Source organism: Saccopteryx leptura, chromosome 7, assembly GCF_036850995.1.
Source record: "Saccopteryx leptura isolate mSacLep1 chromosome 7, mSacLep1_pri_phased_curated, whole genome shotgun sequence".
NCBI lineage: Eukaryota > Metazoa > Chordata > Mammalia > Chiroptera > Emballonuridae > Saccopteryx > Saccopteryx leptura.
The window spans coordinates 48,971,583-48,988,749 of NC_089509.1; positions in this window are offsets into that span (position 1 = coordinate 48,971,583).

The window sequence follows — 17,167 nt, forward strand, 5'->3', positions numbered from 1 at the left end:
ATCTACTCTAAGCCACAAGCAATTCATCGATTTCAGTTCAGGTTTTCCTAACCTGGTACTAGTTCCCACAGAGGTTTCCATTAGGGTATAACTTGTGAGTCTCTGTATTCACGTTTCTGTTTCTTCAACTCTGAGAGATGATGGTTTTCATTGTAACCTTACTTATTTGAAACATCTAAGAAAAGTTGTTGATTTTTCAGTTTGTTTAGCTCTTTCCTTATTTTTAGTACAGAGTGACAACTTCCAAACTCCTTACATTTTGAAACCAAAACCAAAAGTTAAACATGGCTTTCTATATAAATTTCTAGAACTAGTTGTTCAATTATTTTTCATGAAAATGGATATAGAAAAAAATATGTTTTATTGAGTTTTCTTCTATTTTAATTTTACCTAAAGTCTCAATATATATTGGGAATTTATAGATAATTTAAATTGGTATTTACAGTTTTATACTACCAATTTCAGATGTAAAGCAAGTCATACCATCATTACATCATATTTATTTATTATCAGTCATGTTTTTTAGTTGCAAACAACAGAAACTTTCTCTGGTTAACAAACAGAAGAGGAATTTATTGTAAGGTAGTAATACACAATAAACAGAAAGGCTGAAACACAAGGTATGGTGAGAATCCAGGGGAGGAGAAATACAGCCAAAATTCTTTATTTCTGTTTAAGATGTCACCTAAATACATCTAAGAATACCAGAGAGTTCATACCATTAAGTCTTTATCGGTTTGCTATAAAAATACCTCAATTGAACCTATTGCCTTTGCCCAATGCCCTTAAAATTCAAACTCTGGGGTAGTAGAATCTGAATGGACACACATAAGTCACTGGCCCACCTCTCTAGGAGTGCACAAGGTGATTCTCTGCCTATACTTTTTCTATGAACACCACTGGCTTCTCATGTATCTTATGATCTCTTCTGGCCTCAATTAGAAAGATGTTCAGAAGTTAAGCAACACAGTCAAAACAACAAAGAATTCTACATCATGTATGCTCAGGTATACATGGCTGTTGATCATTCTTCCCCTTTTTATTTGACTATGAGAAAATAAGTCGGTTCTTCTAGTCTAAATAAATCTGTTGCTGAAATGTATATTGGGTACCCTCCTCGATTAAGACTTAACATACATAGTAGGCATTAATAAATGCTTGTTGAGTTTAATTCTAAATAAAGAGATGTAGTATGGCAAATAATAAAAAAATATTGCATATATTGATGCCATTTACACTTGCCATTGGAAAGCATTTTGTGATTTTTACAGCAAATTTACTGTAGATTTGGACACAACTTTAAAGTTGCTTATCATTAACTTTTTAGAAATGATCTGAATCTGTTCAGTCAGAAAATTGGGCTGTAAATCCCATAATACTAAATATTTCTTATAAAATATAAAAATTGAATATGTCTAAAATGGGTTGGAAATTCCACAAGAACAGTCCTTTTTGCTGAGGTGTTGTATTTCTGACTAACACCTGTCCTGATCCCAAGCCATGCATGCATTGCTTCATGAAATGTGCAACACTGAATGAGCTACCAAACTTTTTGAATTTTGAAAAAATACAAAAACAAGAGAACTTGATTTAAGAGAAAGTTTAGAGATTTCTTTATTTAAGCCAGTTTGTTCAACCTTTATCATAGTGGAATTTAGTTTAAAAACCTTAAATAAACAATGTTTTTATGTAACCCTGTCACTTCAATTTTCACGTTCTTTTTGTTCCTGGCCAGTATATCATATTACTCTTACATCTTTGTTTCTTTTTGTTATGGGCCACACACTGTATTTCAGCAATCTCAAAACTGCCAAGCATCATGGGAAAGGTAATAGTCACAAAAAAGAAAAAGCACTGGTATCAGTTCCTTAATATTCACCTTCAAAGGTTCTTTAGATTGTTCTGCTTGGACACCTGGCCACTATCATAGGGCCACCTCCATGATGTTTAGCTAGAGTCATTTGAAGAATATATAGCTAAAAGCTAGTTTGGGCTGTAAATTAATATGCCCATACATTAGCAAGGTCTTTCTAGCATTTGTCATTTTAAACTAGGATTAATAGCAAAAATAATTCCCAAGAGAATAGGAATTAGAAATTTCTATTGTTAATTAAATGAATTTAATTATATGATAGTGATTGCTTCTAGTAGAAGAAAAATAAGAAACTATTTTAACATTAGAGGAGTTTTAGTTGGGAATATTCTAACAAGAAGAGAAAGTGGGAATTAATGAATCTATAAAAAACTATATTTCAAAAAGAAAAGAAATTGTACATAATTCTTTCATATAAACTGACTCGTTAGTTGGGATGCAAGTAAGTAAAGTAAATGACAAGTATCTAGTCATTGTCATTTACATTGAGTATTTATTTTATGCCATGAGCGTATGTTATGTGATGATGCTACTCAGATGAAAAATAAATAGTCCCAGTCCTCAAAAGTTTACATTTTAGTATAGGACAAAGATGCAAACAAAAAATTAAACATACTATATTCAACGGGACATTGTTATGTATTATAGAAGAAGTGAAGTCTTTTTTTAAAGTTAAACTATTCAGAATCCTGTATTATAATGCTCACATAGACTTAGCCAAATGAGTATTATTTTATTTGATTTAACATCAGAGAAAAAAAAATTCAGTCTTTAGAAACCTGGGCTCCATGCCATGTATATAGGTTTTTTTTAACCTAAAAACCAAATGAGAAATATATACTCCTCACATTTATAAATCTTTTGAGTAATGACTAGATTGTGTTTTTATATCTTTAAAGAACAACAATTTTGCTGGGAATGGACAGCTGACTAAGATAAAATCCGGTCCTTGCTTGGGAGACTCTATCAATAAAGAGAAAATGAAAGACACTAGGAAAAGTTGTATGACTCACATTTTGGGAAAGTAGCTATTGTTAGTTTCAATTTTCTTCAATTAGGATGGATGTTAGTAAGGATGTTAACCCTGTCATTCTGGCTTAAGTCCAACTTGGGTAATTACATTCTGCCTACTTAAATTCTCTTTGTGTCCAAAGAGATCCTTCATTCTCACCTCGCACTGTTTTGTGATATTGCTACACACAGCTAAATAGAGGCCACACTTAACCCTTGGAATGGCAGCATCTCTGTGGTGAATACATCATCCTTCTGCATAATATCAGTATAAATTTATTTTGGGGGTAAAAGTTTTAAAACGTGATGTAACAAAATCATTCTTCAGTTAAGAATGCTGTATGACAATAAGTCACATGGCATTTCTTAACTAAAGATACTCCCCCACACCAAAAAAAAAAAAAAAACCCAATAGAATGAATTGTCTTTGACAGGGTCTCTGCAGTAAGGGGAGATTTTTTTTAGCTTGCCCTGACTGTAAATGTAAGATCATTATCATTAGATTTTTAAAATACCAACAAGCAAAATATGAAGAGATTTAAAGTCACCTTTAAAATCACCCCAAAAGTTCAGTCTCAATTATCTACAATCAATGTCATTCTCCTTGGCTAGAAATTGGTACCAGAGAATAAATTCTAAGGAGAGGAAAATTTAAAAGTACAATTGATGCTGACAGTTTATCAATGGAAGTGCATTTCTAAGTCATGCTCATCTTTGCGCCAAACCTCTATTTATTTCTCTGCTCCATCAGCGCTGCACTTTTACCACATTTTTCTAGGGACATTAGACGTTACTCAAAAGTAATCTTTACTACAAGTAGTTCAAACCCTTACTGTGAGATTACATTTGGAGATAGGCATTGGGCTCCATGCACTATTAGATGGCAAAAATTTTACAAACTTTTAAAAGTTCCCATGGAAATCTCCCTGTAACACCTATAAATAAAGCCACTGAAGATTTATATTTCTTAAAGACTCAATTTTTAAAATGACAATATATATACATGACACCTATGACAATATATATATTACATCTATGCATTATAGCTATTACACAATTACCAATATAAAATAAATACAATTTTAAAAAGTTAAGCAAAATGAAAAATTAATAAGAAAAAATGGCATAAAACACTAATAGATAATTAGACAAAAGGGTACAGGTGATTTATAAAGGTGAAGAGAGCACTGGAAATATATGAAAATAAAAAAAAATGTCAACACAATATTGATAAGGATATAATTAAGTAAACACTGATGCATTCTAAATTTAATATAAATTGATACAATTTACTTGGAAAGAATTTGGTAATATTTATCAAGAGCATGAAAAGAATCCTATTCTCAGTAATTCCTTCTCTGGGAATTTATTTTAGGAAAATAATTATTTAAACAGACAACACTTTATAGATAAAGATGTGTATGATAGCAAACATACAATTGCAATCAATCAGTCAATAAGGAAAAGGACCATTAAATGCCCTGAGAGAACTTACATTTTGGGGGAGAGTTAAACACTAAGTAATAAAATATGATATATAAGTTACTTATAAAGTATGATAGATGGCTATAATTGACAAAGAAGAAAACAAAAAGGAAGTAGACCAAGGTAAGAAGGAATAAGAGTACTTACAAGGGAAAGCTATAGTATTAGGTAGGGTAGTTAGAGTAAGCCTCAATATATTTCTTTTTTTTGCAAAGGAGAGAGAAAAAAAGAAGGGGGGGACAGACAGGAAGGAAGGGAGAGAGACGAGACTCTTCAACTTGTAATCGCAGCACTTTAGATGTTCACTGATTACTTCACATATGTGCCTTGACAAGGGTGGGTTCTAGATAAGCTAGTGACCCCTTGCTCAAACCAGCAACCTTGGGCTCAAGCCACTGGCCTTTAGGCTCAAGTCAGCAATTATGGGGTCATGTCTATGATCCCATGCTCAAGCCAGTGACTCCAAGCTTGAGCCAGCAACTTTAGGTTTTGAACCTGGGTCTTCAGCATCCCAGGACAGCACTCAATCCACTGCACCATTTCCTGGTCAGCTCAAAAGGAGATTTCTGAGCAAAACTTGAAGGATATAAGAAAGGCATCCCTCACAGATAATAGACATGGAAAGAGAATTCCAGGCTAAAGGTAAAGCTATTACAAAGATTCTAAGGTAAGAACTTGCCCATTGTCTTTAAGAAACAACACTGCCCTGGCTGGTTGGCTCAGTGGTAGAGTGTCAGCCTGGCGTGCAGGAGTCCTGGGTTTGATTCCCAGCCAGGGCACACAGAAGAAGTGCCTATCTGCTTCTCCACCCCTCCTCCTCTCCTTCCTCTCTGTTCCCCTCCCTCAGCCAAGGCTCCATTGGAGTAAAGTTTGCCTGGATGCTGAGGATGGCTCCAGGGCCTCTGCCTCAGGTGCTAGAATGGCTCTGGTCACAACAGAGCGACACCCCAGATGGGCAGAGCATCGCCCCCTGGTGGGCATGCTGGGTGGATCCCGGTCGGCGCATGCAGGAGTCTGTCTGACTGCCTCCCCATTTCCAACTTCAGAAAAATCCAAAAAAAAAAAAAAAAAAAAAAAAAGAAACAACACAAAGGTCATTATAATTCAAAAAGAATGAGCCAAGTAAAGAGGAGGAGTACATGATATTAGAGAAGCAAACATTAGCTAGAGTATGGGGTTTTGTGAGCCACTGTGATGACTTAGACTTTTACTTAAAATATAATGGGAAGTCACAGACATGGGTTGTGTACAAAAGAATGCTATGCTGTGACATATTTTAATAATATCAATCTAGCTGATATATTGAGACTAGACTACAAGGACTAGAAAAAAAGCAGAAAGTCCTATTTAAAAAGCTATTAAGGTTATAGAAAGAAGATATAATGGTGGCTTGGACCAGAGTATTATCAAAAGAAGTGATAAGAAATTATCAGATTATGAAAGCATTTTGAAGAGTTAGCAAGATTTCCTAACATATTAGTTATATATGGTAAAGGAAAAAGAATAGTCATAAATGAATCAAAAGTTTTAGGTCTGAGAAACTGGAAGTGCAGAGTTGAGATCAACCAAGCTTGGGAAGGCAGAAGGAACAAGCTTGAGGGTGAGAGAGATCAGAAATTCCATTCTGAGCATGTTGAGTTGAGATGTCTATTAGATATGGACTGAGAGATATCAAGTATATGAGCCTAGAGTCCAAGGCAGAGGACAAATTAAAGATACAAATTTGAGAGTCATCAAAAAAATGAGGACTCGTAAGCTTATAGTTAGTATATAAAGTGATGACTCTGAATGAAATTATCAGAAAATTAAATGTACATGAGGATGAGAGGAATACAAAGACAGAGCTCTGGGGTTCTCCACCATTAAGAGTTTGAGTAGAAGAGGATAAGTCAGAAAGAAATTATCATTGAGATAGTGAAAAAACAAATTTGAACAAGAAAAGTACATGAAAAAAGAAGTGGTGATTAATTATATTATGTGATGCTGATAATCACAATGAAGACTGACAATTGATCACAGCATTTAGTAACACACAGGTGGTTTATAACAGATGAAACAGTTTTTATAGAGTGGTGGGAACAAAATCTTGTTTGGATTAGATTTAATATATTATGTAAGAGTCGTCTTTATCAAAGACAACCCTTTCAAAATTTTTTTTTAATGTTTTTGTATTGTCTGTGACTACCTGTAGTAGTCACTTCAGCTATGTTAAAAAACATAGTATGCCTAGTTTGCATAATGTCTCTAACTACAATTTCATTTATCTCCAGCATAAAAATATATGAGAAAATCTGTCTAAATTTCATGCCATAAATTAGTATTTGGGTTTACTGTAATGTTTAATCAGGTGAATAGCATTGCAGTAAAATTCTTAGTGGCCAAAGTAGGAATAAAAACAGAACAGTTACAAGGTGCATATACAGATAAGTGAAACTTTCTCTTAGGAAAAGCAAAGTCTCCACTTCCCCCATTGCATCCAACATAGATATCTTCATATGTTCATGAAAAGGATATGTACACTACAATAGATTCTATCTTTAACAACATCCTGTAATAAAAACAATATTAAGTTTTATGCAACATTTATTTATCAAGTCTCTTGATGCAAGCCAATACAAAAATTCAAAATAAAATCCTTAATGCCATTTTAGTTTAAGCAGGATGTAGAAAGTGAACACAAGCTAGTTGTACAGCTTCCTGATGGTCTAGCAAGGTAACATTTAGGTTACTTAGGATATATAGAGGGGTGGTAAAGTTGGGGGTAGACAGGACAAAGTAGAGAAACAAATAAAATAGAACAAAGAAAGGATACTAAAAAAAGAGAAAATGTTGGTAACATATTTTCTCACCTGCTTGCTCCACAATATATAGAAGTAGCTCAGGAAGGGAACAAAAATTATGAAGCCTATTCAAAATTTATATATTTAATATTAATTAAATTAAAATAATATCCTTATTGTAGCATTTATAGAAAGTAAAGTGAAACTTCTTTTTTTTGTGTGTGTGTGAAACTTCTTGATTGCTAGGAATATGCAGAAAAAATTTAAAATCAGTAGACAGGCTGTTGAGACTAGAAAAGCATGAGATATTTATATTTATTAAATGGGAGCACGGGTTTTAAAAAGGTTGTGAAACCTGAATTAAGTCAATAAATAAATGACATATTCCATGAACAGTACTCATTTCTACAAATTTGAGACTATATTCTGAAAAGAAGTCAGAGTACAGAAATTCTGTGTTATTGATTAAGGGCAGATATATGGGACAGTACAAAATTAAGTTTATAGTTATTTTTATGGAAAATGATATAATAATTAATAAATAATAATGTAAGTATAAGCCAGTGGTGGGATTCAAATAATTTAACAACCGGTTCTCTGTCCTAATGACTATTTTAAGTATAAAAAAAGATATACCAAAAGGTAGTTTATTATTTCATGCATTTAATACTTAAATAAGAACAATAAAAGAGGTACACAAAACTAGATTGTTGTAAGAGCTTTAAAATATTAATGGAAAAGTAATAATACCTGACAAAAAAACAAAAACAGTTATTTAAGATATTTCCATATTGCTTCTTGATTGGCAACTTCACTTGCTATTTTTTTCACCTATGTACAGAATGAACATTACTACAGGCACTTAGAATATGCTATTGTGCAGATGAATGTTTAAAAAGAGTAAGGAATGTAAATGTGTGATTTCCACATTGGGTGCTGCCCATGTGTCCACCTTAGAGAGAACCCTGACTACAAGTGCCATTTTAACAACTGGTTCACCAAACTCAATAAAAAATTAGGTATCGGTTCTGCTGAACTGGTGCAAACTGGCTGAAGCCCACCAATGGTATAAACTCTGTTTCATATATTTAAAATTTTAAACCTACTTTTTCCCCACCCTGTATATGCTTTAATAATTAAAAAAGCCAAAAAATAAATAAAATGTCCTCCTGTCTTGACAATACATCTGAGACTTGATTCTTACCAGATGATTCCATTTCCACATAGAATTGAGGCACAGTAATGAACGCCTTTAAACAATAAAAAAAAATATCTTGTAAATAACCCAGAGTTCATTCTATAGGCAAGTTACAATTTTCACTCTTTGTATCTCACCTTTTAGAATTAACAGTGTGAGGAGAACAGTCGTAGTAAGAAAGTATTTCTGGTGACTATCATTTGGGCGTATGATTATTTAAAGGATACATACAGTATTTAGATTTTATAAGAAGACAGGAGTACATAAGGTGTTATTGTCACTTGTGAATAGACACTCTTCCCTAAACCTTCCTAAAACAGGAATTGTTCTAAACCTTACTATCTCCACTCTATTTTGCAGACACTGTGGTTTCCCATTTTGTACAGTAAAAGGAAAGAAATCTTGCCAACTCGTATAAGACCAAACTTTGAAAAAATTAGAGCGTAGGTCATGCGTGTGGATGTCCCTGGTTTGATTACTAGTAAGGGCACATAAAAGAAGCAACTGTCTGTGTTGGGGACAAAATAAATAGATAGGGTATTTTTGCAATCTGGACAGAGGTGCTGGGCCCAAACCCCACCTTATTTGTCTAGTTAACAAAGAGCTACACCTGATTCTCATTTGTCTCACCCATGTTCTCCGGAGGAGGCTGGAAGCTAGTTTCTTATTAGTGTAAAGTAGTTTTGGATGGTATGGTGGGGGTTGTCTTTGAGTTGCCTTGGAAACTAAATTGAATTGTTGATGGACCACATTTTTTCTATGAATAAAAGTGGGTGTGTTTCTGGGAGCAGGGATGTTACGGCTAAGGAACTGTAGAGACTGCCTGCCATGGCATCCTCCTGAACCCATCTGTATATATATATAATATATCTTTAAGTCCCTGTCTATCATTTTTTTCAATTCCATACCTTTTCCCGTTCGAAGACCCTGTAATAGACTTGTCATGGCTGGACCATGACATGTCTGTTTCTCCAACCGATTTCCCTCTTTTCTCCTCCTGCATCCATGGCTGGATGGTTGGAGCATGTTGGCCCCTGGCACTGACAATGGCTCCATGGCCTCTGCCTCAGGAGCTAAAAATAGCTCAGATACAGAGCAATGAAACAATGTTCTAGATGGGCAGAGCATCATCCTTTGGGAGCTTGCTGGGTTTATCACCACTGGAAAGCATACAGGAGTCTGTCTTTCTGTCTCACCTCCTCTCACTTAATAAAAAAAAAGAAGAAGAAAGTTATCATTGTCAAGAGATGTTGTGGTTGGGACTGAGCAGTGGTCATGGAGATGCAGGGAAGAGGCTGATGTCTGCAAGACTTTCTATGTGATCATAGGTTTTAATCCCTCTGAAGCTTTTGAAACTCACAAACAACAGACTAGTACCATTAAACAAATTGATAAGCTAAAGTTTCTTACAGATGATATCGAGAATTGGAAAATCAAGGAAAGTCCTGTCACTATCACACAGTAGGATTCTAAACTAACTCATGAAAATTAAATGGAGCCACCATTGGAAAAAAATGTAAGAAAAATGTGACCTTCAAAGTCCATGAAATAAGTAAAACATTTTAGTTCTCAATAAAAATTGTGTATGCATCTTTGTGGAATTACCACTGCAGTATTACCTCAATACCTTTTTTTAGCCTAAATCATTAATATGTTATTCAAGTGTCCTCTAAAATGGGACACTGTCACTGCTGTGCATTTACTTATTGCTTAAACATTTACACTTGCTTCCGAAGAAAACCAGAATCCTAATTACAATGATTCTGACCATTTAAAGCCATGGGCTAAGAATGTCACTCAAAATTGTGACCTCATTACTGGAGATTTTGCTCCCAAGTTCAAGGGAAGTTGGGGTTGTGTGGACTAATTTTAAATTTAACAAGGAGAATGACAAGACATCTTTCCAGATGTTTATATCGGCAGTGGGGAGTATAGGAATGACAGTTAAGATTATTTAGCTTAATTTCAGAAGGTATATCAAACTCAGTTACTCAGGGCAGGTTATACAGTCAAATATTCAGTTTCTTCGCTTCTCTTCCTTCTAAATTCTAAAATTAATGCATTTTTGCAGTCTTTAAAATCCTAGTCTGGACTATATATACATTGATGTGTGATCATTCTTTTGTTTAAAATGAACAGGGCTCATTATGGTCACTTAAATAAATTATAATTATTTTTAAGGATATACAGAGAAATAGTAAGAAGTGCCACTGTATTGTCGGGCTTTAGGGATACAGGAATATCATCAAAGAGTCCAAATACAATGTAATTGGATGGCAACTTTGGTAATCCAAAAATGTACAAGTGTTCCTGAGAAATAAGCACTCTTGATTCTTAAATTAATGCTCTCTGCAAACATGACTTGTAGATCACTTTATTTTGTTTACATCTTTACCCACCATCAATTAATTAGTTTCCTGTAATTCTGGTTAAGATTTCTGGAAAAGAGAAAATAACTGCTCCTGTTGATCACTATTTTACATGTTTGGGCAGAGCCTTCAGTCAATGACAAAGCATAGCTACTAACTAGCTCATAGATTGGCTACTTGCAGTTCAGAATCTACTCTAGCCCAGTTAACTACATAGTCATGCCTGTAGGATCAAGTGCAAAAGAAATAATATTATTTTTCTAGCATTACCACAATGCAATGGTCCTTACTCTTCCTTGTTCTTAGCAGTGTGCCTTTTCAGCATATGCCATTATTGGATTGACTAAGTGCTAAAGAACTAAAAAGCAACAATGGTATGCTTAGCATTTATAAATGTATAGTTTATAAACACTTATATACTTTGTTATTAACTGAAACTATTTTAAGAGATTGAGAGAAAAAATTATGAAACTTACATTTATGTTTTTCTTACTGTTTTACGGTGATCTTATATAGCTTTATAACATTACAATAGGGATTATAGTAGTAGATTTATTACTCATGATTAGCCTTTCAAATGCTATTCACAAATCATAAGCATTTGGTAGATTGTGAAGCTTTCAAAACTTCACCTGTTTTAAATGTTACTGGATTTCTAAATACAAATAATGATTTACAGCATAAAAATATTATATAATCGGCCTGTGGTTAAATTGTGGAGCTCTGAGTATTAGAGTGGACACCTTCAGTAAACTTTATCTGGAAATAATAGGAAACTTTCTAATAATGTTTGTTAAAATTGTGTTTAGCTAGGTCCTGGCCAGTTGGCTCAGTGGTAGAGCATCAGTCTGGCGTGCAGGAGTCCCGGGTTCAATTCCTGGCCAGGGCACACAGGAGAAGCGCCCATCTGCTTCTCCACCCACCCCTCCTTCCTCTCTCTCTCTTTCCCTCCCGCAGCCAACGCTCCATTGGAGTAAAGTTGGCCCAGGCGCTGAGGATGGCTCTGTGGTCTCTGCCAAAGGCGCTAGAATGGCTCTGGTTGCAACAAAGCAACGCCCCAGATGGGCAGAGCATCGCCCCCTGGTGGGCATGCCTGGTGGATCCCGGTTGGGCGCATGCGAGAGTCTGTCTGACTGCCTCCCCGTTTCCAACTTCAGAAAAATACAAAAAACAAAAAACAAACAAACAAAAAAATTGTGTTTAGCTGTTTCTGCCTAATAGTTTTTGAGTAAACTATATTTAGAAAATTTATTATTTGGGTCCACAATAACTCTATTTGTATGCTAATGTTTAAGAGAAAATACATAGTTAGGTAAACTATGCATCTAATGGGGTAATATACTTCTCTTCAAACATGAGACCATTTCATTTCAAGAGGACCTCAACTGTCTTATTAAATTATTATAAGAATAATTATGATGTTAATGCAAATGTATTTGAGAGTTCTCTAATTATTTGGCAAGAAGAGGTCTCTCATGGAATCAAGCCATTTGAAATTATGTTATGACTTCAGTTAAACAGAGTCATTTTTCCAAAGGATTTTCAATAAATATTACTAGTTTATAATTATTTATGAAGTCAATAATATTCATAGTTTTAAGCATTGGAGATTCTTATCTGATGACCATGAAATGCTGCTTACATCGTTTTTAAGAATTAGGCATTTGTTCCATGATTCTCCAATGCTTTATTCCCCTTCTTGACCTCAGTTTCTTTTTAACATTGGCCTTGTTAACATTTTTAATCTTGAGTTTCAGGAACATTGAAAAATACTGTAAGGATATAGCCAAGAGGTGAGAAGGGCTACTGTGTTAATGAAAGAATGAACTTTTTGTATATTATGGTAGAAGGCAGACCTAAAAAAGAGGGGGGAGGGTGGTTAAAAAAGGCATATTTCAGAAACAGAAAGAAAAGAACCTTACAATAATTCAAGATAATGAACAACAGACCAGATTGCTTCTTCAAGCACATTCTCTTTTCACTAGCATGTTTCAATGGAAAAGATGGATGACTTTCTCTCAAGGATCGTATAATAAGAAATCTTGCATTGGAAAAGTTTGTACTACTACATGATCCTTAATGTCCCTTCTACCGAAAAAAAAGCTATAATTCTATAAAACACCAGGCACAGCCATATACTTATTCCTAAAAGCACATCTTGATAAACTTATATTTTTCCAAATTTTACCTTGAATCAACAACCTAACTTTATAAAATTGGAATAATTTTAGTATATTTTTAAATAAAGTTATACATTAAAGGTGCCCAAGTTTTTCAGATTTTTTTCCAATAATAGTTTTTATTTTATAACTTTTATCCTTTTATATAGCCAGAACAGAATTCATTTTAAATAAATCCAACACATTATTAATAAACTCCTAGTGTAAACACTGTGCTAGATATTGGACATATAAACAGAAATGTACGATTCAAGCTACAAATTAGATCTGTCCACATATTACTAACCATTTTGTTTAAGTCATAACTCCCTAATTGAGTATCATGTCAGCTTTTTTGCTCTTGTTTTTCTTATAAACATCAGGTAGATTCTTCTTAAAGATGGTTTCTGCTAGTTTTTTTTTTAATTTATGCAGCTTGTTTTGCACAGTTATTCAGTTTAAGAATCCAGATGCATGAGTGGGTTAGAAAATAAATTTAATAGGTGGCAACTAGGTTTTTAACAAGTAATCTAAAACAGGGTAGAAATATAAACTGAAATAAGATAGAAAAGTAAAAGAAAAGAAAATTTTGGTGTCTAGTGCATATACTAAGTATAATATTTTTGTAAAACTTTTGCATTAGAGGTACTTGGGTGTGTGTAATGGATCATAATACAAAATATACTTGTGTGGGTTATGGAAACTTATCACAAAAATATACTTCTTACTTATGTTTCTGTGGGTTATTGAAGACAAATTTTAAAGTTCCTGCCATTTAGGAATATAACAAAATATAACAAGAACTTTAGCCTCCATAATAATAAATGGGAGCATGAGGCAAAATAATAAACATTTGTCAAAAGTCCCCCAGCTAGGTTAGAGAAAAACTTCCTCCAGTACCTGGAGTCATGTCCTTGATTCTGCTGGAGTGAGAAAAAGAAACAAACCTATTCCCTGCACAGAGTTCTCCACAGGGTTGCTCAGATGGGGGAAGAGGCCCAGTTCCTACTGCATGTGAATGTTTAGAAGCTTATTATGCATAATCATAAAGTACACGCACAGTAGGTGGTTTTCTATATTTCCTCCAGTTGTGAACTCAGCCTTTTTCTTCTTTAATTCTTGCCACATTGCTTGGTATAGAATCCCGAACATAGTGAGTATGCAATAAATGCTTTCTGGAGATAAAAATCACAGGACATTAAAAAGCTTTATAGTTTTAATAATGGCCTTACTCAAAAAAAAATTTCATATGTAAAAGACTTCTAGCTTAATATGTCTATGTTTCCATAATTATTCACATTAGCATGAATAACACCAAGATGCCACGACCTTTCCAACAATGCCTGATAGAATGTTCTTTCCTTCACAAAATTTTCAAAAGACAAAGTCAATACAAATTATTAATTTAATTTTTTGTTTGCAAGAAAATCATCAAACTCCAATTTTAGAATATTCCTAAGGAGCTACTAAAATGCAATTCATGGAGACCCTTATTAATATGTATGTGCTCACAATACTTTTCCACATTTGGGCCTGGGTTCTGTTTTCATGGTATTAACATTTTTTTAGCCTTCTTCGGTATTTCCATCTGGTATGAGAATATTAAACACATAGGACAATTTGACTCAGCAAACTTATCATTTGTATTAGCATCCTATTAAACCAAAGCTTTCTCAGGTGAAAATACTAAATCTGCTATATAAGTCTAACTTTCAGCCTCCTGAATTTTTTTTTTTTTTTTTTTTTTTTTCTGAAGCTGGAAACGGGGAGAGACAGTCAGACAGACTCCCGCATGCGCCCGACCGGGATCCACCCGGCACGCCCACCAGGGGCGACGCTCTGCCCACTGGGGGGCGATTCTCTGCCCCTCCAGGGCATCGCTCTGCCGCGACCAGAGCCAATCTAGCACCTGGGGCAGAGGCCAAGGAGCCATCCCCAGTGCCCGGGCCATCTCTGCTCCAATGGAGCCTCAGCTGCGGGAGGGGAAGAGAGAGACAGAGAGGAAGGAGGTGGGTGTGGAGAAGCAAATGGGCGCTTCTCCTATGTGCCCTGGCCGGGAATCGAACCCGGGTCCCCTGCACGCCAGGCCGACGCTCTACCGCTGAGCCAACCAGCCAGGGCTCCTGAAAATTTTTGACTCAGGAAGACCCAATTCTAATCTCTGTTTAGTAATGCAAGGTACTTAGCCTCTGAGATTTGGTTTTCTCATCTAAAAACTGGGAATAAAATGTCTAATAAATGAATCCTGAAGTGTGCCTGTGTTCATGTGTATCTATATAGATAGATATAACTATGTACATACATATATATGTTAGTACATGCTAGCAAACAAAGATAAGAGATGTTTCAGGTTTTCTGCTTTTCCTTTGGCTTCTCTGTGGCTTGCCTGTCTTGGTGAGACACCAATAAACAGAATGGCTCACCATCCTCCAACTCTGCCATTTCTTTACTGTCTGCCTGAATTCAATGAGAACCTGCATGTGAATGGCCACGATTGCAGCCCCTGGCCTTACAAAGTCCTAAAGTGGAGAAAAAATACCTTATTTTGAGATGTGTCATATATTAGAGACTCAAAAGAAAATTTAAGAATTTGCTAATCCAACAAAGATAACAACAAAAAATAAAAAATGATATTTGGCTGCTACTCTTTAATGGTTCCATAAAAGTTATTATAAGCAATTTTTAATTTTTAACATTATTTATTATATATATTTGTTAATATAAAGCATGTTGCTGGTTTTATACTAATTAATTGGCTTATCAGTGCATATTTCTAAATTTAACAAATGACCAAGAAGCCTGAATCTAGAGATAACTCAAGTATTGCACAATGATAATAAAAAAAAGATACATTAGATTTAGAGTCAGTAATGCAAGATCTGATCCCAGTTCTGCCACCAATTCACTGAATGACAAAGAGAAGTGATTTCAACTCTAAACCTCAGTTTCCACATCTATAAAATAAAGGAATTATTATATTCTTTATGGCACAGAATTGCTGTGAGAATCAAATGATATAATAATGGGTGAGAAATCATTCTGAATGCACCAAATAAAAATTTCTGTATTTACTTTAGAATCGGAATCATAATTTGCAATTAATATAAGCTAATTTCTTCCTAAGAGAAGTCATGTTATTGTACAGTATTTTTAGGAACATTGAGTACACTGTCATAAGGCAGTTATATCTATAGTATTAACTAATTAAAATTACACACAAAATAGTGTTAATAAAATGATTCTATTTTTCTCCTACCCTCCCCACTCACACACACATAGAAGAAGCAAAATATATTCGAATTTTTTATTGCCCTCCTTGTTGGCATTACCCTGTTCTCCATGATGAAGGTATTGCATGAACCAAAATAATACTTTTTTAATAACTTTTAGAGGAGAAAAAATAAACTCAATTTCTCAATGAACTATTTGAGCTAGGCAATAAACAATGGCTATGAAATCATTGATTAAAAACTTATCAAGAACTTTACAATGGGCAAACAGATCAGACTGATAATATCTAAATCCAGTGACTAATTCAAATATCTAAAAAAGAGAGATAACAAAATTTGTTCTCCTTTGTGTATTACAACAGAAAGTATACTGCATCATTTACTACTTCCTTCAAAATTTTAACCTGAATTCAGTGGTGGGATTCAGCTGGTTCACACCCGGTCAGCAGAACTGATATCTATTTTTTTGTTGAGTTTGGCAAACCAGTTGTTAAAATGGCACTTATAATCAGGGTTCTCTCTGGGTGCCTGGGCAGCCAGCCAATGTGGAAATCACAAATTTACATTCCTTACTCTTTTTTTAATGTTCATCTGTGCAACAGTGTATTCTAAACACCTGTAGTAGTTTTTATTGATTTGCTTTAGCAAGAGAGGAATAGAGAGAGAGAGAAAGAGAGAGAGAGATAGGAACATTGAGCTGTTCCTGTATGTGCCCTAACCAGGGCCAAATCTACAACTTTTGTGCTTCAGATGATGCTCTAACAAACTGAGTCATCCAGCCAGGCCTGAAAATGAAATGTTTATCATTAGCATTGTCATACAAATATAGCTCTCGACTTTGCCCATCAATATTTCTGGGTTCATCTTCCAATTTTTTGTTCTGTACATGTCTCCTCTGAAGAGAGCCAATAGGTGGAAGTTATACTCATTACCCCCAGTGAAGCCTCAAAGGATCAAAAGAGTACTTCCCTCTTAAGATTCTTAGCAAAAAAAAATTGCAAGTGAGGATGCCAATCAAGAAGCAATATGGAAATATCTTAAATAACAATTTAGTTTTTTGTC